The sequence below is a fragment of the Malania oleifera genome, chromosome 1, assembly GCF_029873635.1.
Source record: "Malania oleifera isolate guangnan ecotype guangnan chromosome 1, ASM2987363v1, whole genome shotgun sequence".
Lineage (NCBI taxonomy): Eukaryota > Viridiplantae > Streptophyta > Magnoliopsida > Santalales > Ximeniaceae > Malania > Malania oleifera.
In genome coordinates, this window is record NC_080417.1 from 81,291,079 (window position 1) to 81,300,981 (window position 9,903).

Below are 9,903 nucleotides of genomic sequence, written 5' to 3' on the forward strand. Positions count from 1 at the left end.
GTATTCAGTTTTAAATTCTCCTGAATAGTTTATTTAAAGTAGTTTTGTTTAAATTTTGCAGTCTAAAATTGTTAATTTTTCTAAATAAAATCAAGGTTAGTAAAATTTCAGTACTTGGTAAAATTAAGACATCAATCCTTGAGGACGATACTCTACACATCATTATATTATAAAACTACGATACTGTGCACTTGCAGCTTGCACTGGTCAAGTTTTTGGCGCCGTTGCCGGGGATTGAGTTTTTCTTATTTTTGCCAATATCGATACAAAGTAATCTTGGTTTTAATTTATAATTTTATTTTTATATTTTTATTTATTTATTTTCTTTATTTTATTATTATTATTATTATTATTATTATTATTATTTTTTGTATTTCTGGTGTGTTTTTTTATGTTGGATGCGCAGTGCTAGAATACGTGCCATTATTCCTTTTGATCTAGAGACTGAAAGAACGCTTAGAGCACTAAGGAAAAAGAGGGTATTAGCCATGGAGAATGGACAAGATAATGCGCAGCCACGCGCCTTGAAGGATTATGTGCGACCAGTTGTGAATGACAATTATTCGGGTATCAGACGCCAGCCCATTAATGCCAACAATTTTGAGCTCAAACCCGCATTAATTAGTATGGTGCAGCAGACCCAATTCAGTGGATCGCCACTTGATGATCCCAATATCCATCTGGCGATGTTTTTGGAGATTTTTGATACTGTGAAGATCAATGGTGTTACTGAAGACACCATTAGACTGAGATTATTCCCTTTCTCTTTGAGGGACAAAGCAAGAGGTTGGCTACAGTCGCTACAACCTAGGAGTATTACTAGTTGGCAGGACATGGCAGAAAAATTTCTAGCTAAATTCTTTCCACCTGCAAAAACAGCTCAACTCAGGAGTGAGATTGGTCAATTCAAGCAGCATGATTTTGAATCACTCTATGAAGCATGGGAAAGGTATAAAGATTTGATTCGACGCTGCCCACAACATGGATTGCCAGATTGGTTGCAAATTCAGATGTTCTATAATGGGTTAAATGGGCAAACGCGGACTTTAGTTGATGCTGCATCTGGGTGAACTTTGATGTCAAAGACACCTGAGGGTGCTACTACTCTTTTGGAAGAAATGGCATCAAATAACTATCAATGGCCAACTGAAAGAACTATGGCTAAGAAAGTTGCTGGAATTCATGAATTGGAGCCGTTTGCTACACTTTCAGCTCAAGTTGCTTCTTTGTCTCATCAGATTTCATCTTTGACAACCCAGAGGATACCACAAGGTGCAGAATATGTGGCAGCTACAAGTAGGACAGATCCGAGCATTGGAGTGAGTCAAGAACAGGTTCAATACATCAATAATCAGAACTACAATTATCGTGGTGATCCTTTGCCATAATATTACCATTTAGGGCTGTGAAATCATGAGAATTTGTCTTATGGAAATACAAGGAATGTGCTGCAACCTCCTGCAGGATTTGAGAGTCATCAAGGTGAGAAGAAGATGTCACTTGAGGATGCCATGATATCTTTTGTTGAGGAGACAAAAGCAAGGTTTAGAAAGACAGATGCACTGCTAGACAACATTGAGACTCATTGCAACAATATGGGAGCCACTATGAAGAACCTTGAAATACAAATTGGGCAACTGGCCACGACTATAAATACCCAACAGAGAGGAACTTTTCCTAGCAACACAGAAGTTAATCCTAAGGAACAATGCAATGTCATCACACTTAGGAGTGGAAGAGAAATTGAGAAATCACCAGCAAAGGAAACCATGACAACACCTACAGCTAAAAATAATGGTCAAGGCAAGAATAAAGTGGAAGAAGATGAGATGGTGGATGACACACCTAGAGAGACTGACACGTCACCAACAATTTCATTTCCTGAAAATCCTCCTATTCTCTCTACTCCACTTCCTTATCCTCAACGTTTTCATAAACAAAAACTAGATAAGCAATTTTCTAAGTTTTTGGATATTTTAAAGAAAATTCACATAAATATTCCTCTTACAGATGCCTTGGAACAAATGCCAAACTATGTCAAATTCCTGAAGGACATCATTTCAAAGAAAAGAAGGTTGGAGGAGTTTGAAATAGTGAAGCTTACCGAGGAGTGTAGTGCTATTCTTCAAAAGAAATTGCCTCAAAAATTAAAAGATCCAGGGAGTTTTACTTTGCCTTACACTATTGGAAATTTATTTTTTGATAAAGTTTTATGTGATCTTGGTGCTAGTATTAATCTTATGCCACTTTCTGTTTGCAGGAAATTGGGACTTGGAGAGATGAAACAAACAACCATTTCGTTGCAACTAGCAGACCGATCCATCAAGTATCCACGTGGAATCATAGAAGATGTATTGGTAAAAGTGGATAAATTTATTTTTCCTGCTGATTTTGTGGTGTTAGATATGGAGGAAGACCAAGAAGTCCCGCTAATTCTTGGCCGACCATTCTTGGCCACTGGAAGGGCTTTAATTGATGTTCAAAAGGGTGAGTTAACATTGAGAGTGGATAAGGAAGAGGTTATGTTCAACATCTACCAAGACATGAGATTCCCAGAAGATCCAAGCACTTGCTTTCGGGTAGATGTCATTCAGCAAGGTGTAGAAAAAGTCTTTCAAAAAGATGTACAAGTTGATCACCTAGAACAATCCTTGCAGCAGATTACAACACAGCAGCATGTGGGGAGGCTAGAACCTATGGTAGCAAGGATGGATTCTGTAATCTCTAAAGGAAAGATGCAACAACCTATATCTCTAGAGTTGAAACAATTCCCTGAGCATCTTCGCTATGCATTCTTGGGTGATGTGTATGAAAATGCAAAAATCTACAAAGAGCAAACGAAGAAGTGGCATGAAAAACAAATTCTTAGGTGTGAGTTTGCTCCAGGACAACAGGTTCTACTCTTCAACTCACGATTAAAACTCTTCCCAGGGAATATATTCAAAGTTAATGGTCAGAGATTGAAGCAATATTATGGAGAACAAATGGAGAGGAACTGTGCATTTATTCCTCTTGGTGATCCTGGTTGATGAAGATTGAAACGTCTGGCTGGAGACGTTAAAACAAGCGCTTATAGGAGGCAACCCAAAGAGTTTTTCTTTTGTTTATTTCCTTTATTATTTATTTATTTATCTATGCACTTTTGAATAATTTAGATTTTCGATGCAGGTTCATTTGGCATGAGTACAGAGCTGAAAATTAAACTCCTCAACGGATTCACCAATAAGTCTGGGAAGTTTCTTTCTTTTCTTCAATCCTTCTCATTTTTGAATAACAGTAAAAAAAAATGTGTGTGAATGATGCTACTTATGCCCTTCATATACCTGCATATAACCTAGGAGTACACATTGGGTCATTTATGTGTAGTTTCTATTTGTATGGCTAAACTAGGAATCGTAACTCATTGAAAGTTGATTGGTAGTGCACTTGTGTTAATCTGGCTTTATAAACTTTTGTATCTACATGGTATCTCTTGAGGCTAAAAAAATACACGTTCACGTGACTTGTAGCACTTAGGGTTCCTTGTGAACACTGAGAGAGCGCCCGTGGAGACTTTGACACCTTGTGAGGTATTGTTGAGCCATTTATCGCTCTTTTGAGTTTTGACGTCAACTCAGAGTTCATGAAACTCAACTTTCCCTATTTTTTTTCCGGATACTCTTTGTACAGTAGTCTTGGTTTTTGAATTGCTAGCCTAGAGGTGACATCTAGTGGGGAGATAAAAACTTAGGTCTTGTAGCCTACTCAAGATGTGAAGGCCGAACCACCCCTAGAAATAGACTTATTTCATGGACTCTTGTTCGAGCTTAATGCACATGGGTGGTATGAAACAATAAAAGAAGTCTTATGATTGTCCTAATTGACCATGAAAAGAAAGAAATTGAAAAGTGAGCAGAAGAAAGAAAAAGAGAAATAGAAATACCCTACAAGAGGTGAAAGACTAATACCTGCTCCACACAACTTCAACAAAAGTCAAGGACAAGATGCATGTTATCCACATATGAAGACTCTTCACCCGCCTAATGCCTCAGATGTATTCACGCCTAGTTTGTAAATAAGTTGATCTAGGGTGGTCTCGGTTGGACATGGCGAGTAGGTGAGAAGATGCTAGGGTGAAGGACCTGACACCTCCTAAACAGGCTTGATCCTTTTCAGACTAGTCCACTCCATACATTTAGCTTTTGTTCCTTGCAGTATGTGGGATGTTTGATCATGACACTCCTCCTCACATACGATGAGTGAACCCATCCTTTTTGAGTGTTTTGAGAGTATACCAGTTAGGCCGAGTCAAAGCGACAGTTCTTTAGGTGTCCACGGATATCCTGGGTGTAACGAGTCACACACATTACACGTGCTTCAAGATTTCGCCTATTTATACTTGAATTTATATGACTACATTAACTCTGAATTGTGCTCGCTGGTTAATTTTACGTGAGTTTACTGTTCTTAATGGCTATATAATGATGAGATTTGCATGAATGACTTACTTCGGAGTTGCGTGAATTGGGTATGAATGAGTTTGTGTGTAATTTGGTGATATTCCTATATGTGAAAGGGTATGGTTGTGTTGCCTGTGTATTCATTCATTGAAATTGGTATGACACCACCCTAAATTGCATTCACGTTATTTGCTAGGGACTAGCAAAACTGTAGTTGGGGGGTGTGATTACACGCTTAAATTGCATAATTAGGTGCTTTAATTCATGCATTGCAAATGATATTTTGTATTTAAATGCCTAATTACTCTCAATATTCTAACATTGTGTTCTATTTATAAAATTTGGGTTTTATTGAGTAATGTATGAAATTTTGGTGTTTTTTATTGCAGAGCAACTGTTGGAAGCTAAAAAAAACCGACAGTACTTTGCAATCTCATCAAGGCCGAAATCAGACGTGAAGTTAGCATACGCCGTTTTATGGATTTTTTCGACAATTCTTCGTAATCTTGGCGTAACTTTCTCATACAAGCTCCGATTGAGATGATTCAAAATTTTGGGAAAAGCTGAAAAAGAGCTCTACATCTTTTATGTTTTAAGCTTTGAGAGTTATGAGCTGTAAGAGGGTTGAAAGTGGGCTTGAAAGAGGAGGGCAGTTCATATACCTTTGAAAAAAAAAAAAAGAAAATCAAAAAATCAAAAAATGAGATGTGACCCAGCCATGCAGCCAGGTCATCTCATAAGGGTAGTGTGCGCTGGGTACATACAAAGGAAAGACAAAAGAATGGAAAGAAAAAAAGAAAGGAAAGAAAAGCGAAGAAAGAAAGGATAAAAGGAAAGGATGGAAAAGTCAACAAGGGAGGGTTTCCTTGGGAGAGTGCCGTGTGCAAGAAGAGAGGGGGAGAGAGCAGCGTGCGCTGGGGGGCTAGAGTGAGAGAGGCCGCACCATAGGAAGAAAAAAAAGGATTTTTCTTGGGGAGAAAGAGAAGGGAGGCCAAAAAGCACATAGAGTTTCTTGGAAAAATTATTTTTTGGAGAGCTTTCTTGTGGTTTTCTTTTGGGGGTGCTGCGAAGATACACACACAGCCAGCAAAGGAGAGTTGGAAGCACGCAAAAATACTATATTTTCAGAATCGGAAGGCGGCGAACAACGGCGGTGTTCGTGACGCGTGATGGTAGTGCGGCGAGTGTTGATCTTTCCCGTACGCTCCAAATTGAAGAAAATATGGTGAAATCTGTTATGTTAGATTTTATTTTTGGAATGAACTAAATTTTTGAATTCTAGGAAAATGATGTAGCCAGTTTCGAACTATGCTTGCTCTTTGATGCTAATCTGAAATAGTTTTCATTAATGTTTGTTTGAGTTATTCTGTGCCTAATGCTTTTAATTAACTGGCCATTAATTAAATGATTTTAGTCTTGTGATTTGCTACCGAAAGGGGAGATTATAGCATTTAAACTAACATTCGGGTTTTGATAAGATATAACGCATGATAATATAGCGTTTAACATAAATGGATTGATAGCATTTTCTATAGCTTCATAAATACGGCCTTGCGCCGAATATTTCATGAATACAACCTTGCGCCAAAATCATATATCATACACGGCCTCGCGCTGACTATCAATCATGGCCTTGCGCCAAATATCTCATACATATCATTATGAGTAAATAAATCATTTATCATGTATTTTCAAAATCGTAATGTATTGTATTATTTCATAATTCTTGAAAACATGCTTTATTCATAAAATTGCCATAGCATAATACTTCCCATGTAAAATAATATTCATGCCACACATTGCTGAATAAAACCATACATTATATTCTGAAATCATAATTTCTAGAATTTCATACATATACATATATTTCAACATAATAGTAGTGTTTTCCCAAATATGCATTTTCTCTATGATATACAAATATAATATATGCTTTCCTGAAAATAAAATTGCTGATAAATAATAATAATACGCGTGAAAAATAATTGCTTTAGTTTACTCACTTACCTGACACTGGAAAGAAACCTCCTAAAAATTCCGATCCTGCACTCACAGGGTTCCCCGTTCAACTACCTAAAAACAATAACTCCTAGAACTAAATTTTAGTATTTTCACATGAATATCATTTCCTATAACTATGAAAAGACCAAATTTGGCATAAAAAACCTTACCTCAACTTAGGGATGAATTTCAACTCGCTTCCACTAACGATTCGCTCTGGCATATTTGGAGAAAACTTCCCCAGGAGTGTCGTGGTGGCCTCAGATCGTCAATCCAGCGAACGATGGAGCCAAAAGCGAAGAAAGAGGAGAGAGGAACCATAGAGGAGAAAGAGAGTAAGAAATTTTCTGATTTTTCTGCGTTTAATTCAAGTTTTAGGTTATTTATAGAGCTGGATTCATCGACGAGACACGTCACCTTGTTGACGAGTCCCTAGAGAGTTTCGTCGATGAACCTTCACCTCTCATCGATGAAATTTAGAATTGCAAGAACCCTCCTTGGTATTTTCTCGTCAACGACACATACCCTTGTCGATGAGCCCAATTGCCGCGTTCGTCGACGAAGTCTGCTACATCCTCTTTTCTATTCCCATTTTCTCTCTCTTAATTATAATTTAAATACCATTATACTTCGGGTCATTACAGAATGGGTGAGGACATCTGCTACTGATGCGGGAGACCCAGACACCGATCTTGGTCGTGTCAGGGACTGCCAACTCAGGCACCAGCTTTTAGACAGTTTTGGGGTGGTTATCAAGTGCCCCGTGGAGGACAGTAGAGAAATACGGCATCGACGAGTGTGTACGCGTTGACGCCGGGTAATGCCGATGCAGCTGGAGACATAGTCACAGGTACCCTTACTGCTTTTTCATATACAACTGTTGTTTTATTTGATACAGGTGCTACCCACTCTTTTATTTCATTAGTATATACAAAATTAACAGGGTATGAGGCACAATTGTTGGATATTGGGTTAGCTGTAGCTACGCCAACTGGGTCAGTGGTGAGATGTAGGAGGATACTCAGGGACTTTCCAATGATTATTCAGGGAAAGACGTAACCAGCTGATTTGGTGGTATTAGATATGCAGGGGTTTGACATAATTCTGCGTATGGATTGGTTGGCAGTCAATCATGCTAGTATTGACTGTCATTTGAAAGAAGTGATTTTCATACCTCCAGGCGAGCGAGAATACAGATTTCTTGGTTCGTGGGTACGTTCTTCGCCACAGCTTGTATCGGTCATTCAGGTGAGAAAAATGATTCAAGAAGGCCGCTAGGGATTTTTCACCTACATTAAAGAATTGAAACAAACTGATATCCCTATGGTCAGAGAATTTTCAAATGTATTTCCAAAAGAATTATCTAGCTTGCCACCAAACCGTGAAGTTGAGTTTACTGTGGATCTTCTACCGGGGTCAGCACCAGTTTCTAAAGCTCCTTATCGAATTGCCCCAGTCGAGTTAAAAGAGTTAAAAGATCAATTGTAAGAATTACTGGATAATGGATTTATCAGGCCCAGCGTGTCGCCCTGGGGAGCACCAGTTTTATTTGTGAAAAAGAAAATGGGACCATGAGGATGTGTATAGATTATAGGGAAATAAATAAACTGACAATTAAGAATAAATATCCTCTCCCCATGATCGACGATTTGTTTGATCAGCTCCAGGGGACCTAGGTCTATTCTAAAATTGACCTGCGGTCAAGTTATCATCAGGTGAGAATGAGGGTAGAGGACATCGCGAAGACGCATTTTGGATGAGATATGGGCATTACGAGTTCTTGGTGATGCCATTTGGGTTGACTAACGCACTAGTGGTATTCATGGATTTAATGAACTGAGTATTCCATTAGTATTTGTACCAATTTGTGGTTGTATTCATTGATGATATACTGGTCTACTCGAGAAGTTTTGAGAAGCATGGACATCATTTGAGGCTGGTATTGCAAACATTGAGAGAGAGGAAGTTGTATGCGAAATTTAAGAAATGTGAATTCTGGCTGAGGCAAGTTTCTTTTCTTCGCCATGTAATCTCTAAGAAAGGTGTATCTGTTAACGCGAGTAAGATAGAGGCAGTAGTGAATTGGGCAAGGCCAGGAAATGTTCAAGAGGTTAGGAGTTTTCTGGGTTTAGCAGGTTATTATTGGCATTTTGTGGATGGTTTCTCCAGTTTGTCAGGTCCATTGACGTGACTCACGAGGAAAAATGTCAGGTTTGAATAGAATGATAACTGTGAGTAGAGCTTTCGGGAGTTGAAACAAAGGTTGGTTACAGCCTCGATGTTGGCTATCCTATTGGGGGAGGACAGGTTTGTGATATACAGTCATGCGTCCCTGAAGGGACTCGGGTGCGTACTGATGCAACACGGTAGGGTCATTGCATATGCTTCTAGATAGCTTAAAGAATATGACAAAAACTATCTTGTGCATGATCTGGAGTTGGCTGCGGTGGTGTACGCTATTAAAATTTGGAAGCATTATCTGTATGGTGGGAAATTCGAGATCTTCACGGATCACAAGAGCTTGAAATACTTCTTTACCCAGAAAGAATTGAATATAAAGCAAAGAAGGTGGCTAGAACTTATGAAAGATTATGACTGCACTATTAGTTACCACCCAGGGAAAGCAAATGTGGTAGCAGATGCTTTGAGCAGGAAATCAGTGGGACCAGCACTGGCAGCTATGGAGGTTCCGCATCTGATCCTGATGGATTTGGAGAGACTTAGCATAGAGTTAATAGAGGATAGTCCTCAGGCATTTGTCACCAGCCTGGTTGTACAACCTACATTATACGAGAAAATCAAAGCAGCTTAGGGAGATGACGCAAAATTAACGGAGGTAATGGCTAGAGTGCGAGATGGTCAAGGAGAGGAGTTCAGCATATCAAATGATGGAGCGCTACAGTTTCGTACTAGGCTATATGTTCCTGTAGATACGGAGATTAGGAGAACTATATTGGAGGAGGCTCACTGATCACTATACACAGTCCATCTCGGCAGTATTAAAATGTATCGAGATCTGCGAGAGTACTTTTGGTGGAGTGGAATGAAGAGGGAGATAGCCGAGTTTGTACAGTAGTGCTTGACCTGCCAGCAGGTTAAGGCTGAGCACTAGGGACCAGCAGGATAATTGCAGCCACTCTTAATTCCAGAGTGGAAGTGGGACCACATTTCCATGAATTTTGTAACGGGGTTACCACTAGTGCGGTATGGATTGAATTCAATTTGGGTGGTTGTTGATCGTCTGATGAAGACTGCCCATTTCATCCCTATTAAATTTGGTTATTCCATGGATAGACTGGCAGAAATATATGTTTAGGAGATAGTTCACGTCCATGGTGTACCAGTATCCATAGTCTCAGACTGGGATCCTCGGTTTACTTCACGATTTTGGAAAAGTTTTCAGGAGGCTACGGGTACACAGTTAGCATTTAGCACAAATTTTCATCCCCAGACAGATGGTCAT

General features: G+C 39.1%; 1 non-coding gene across 1 annotated transcript; it reads right to left on the reverse strand.

The window, feature by feature from the left end:
* Window positions 1-881: 881 nt before the first annotated feature.
* On the reverse strand, window positions 882-988 carry LOC131147294 (small nucleolar RNA R71). The gene has a single exon (XR_009134684.1). It is a non-coding gene; the product is annotated as a small nucleolar RNA R71 (small nucleolar RNA).
* Between the last annotated feature and the right edge of the window lie 8,915 nt (window positions 989-9,903).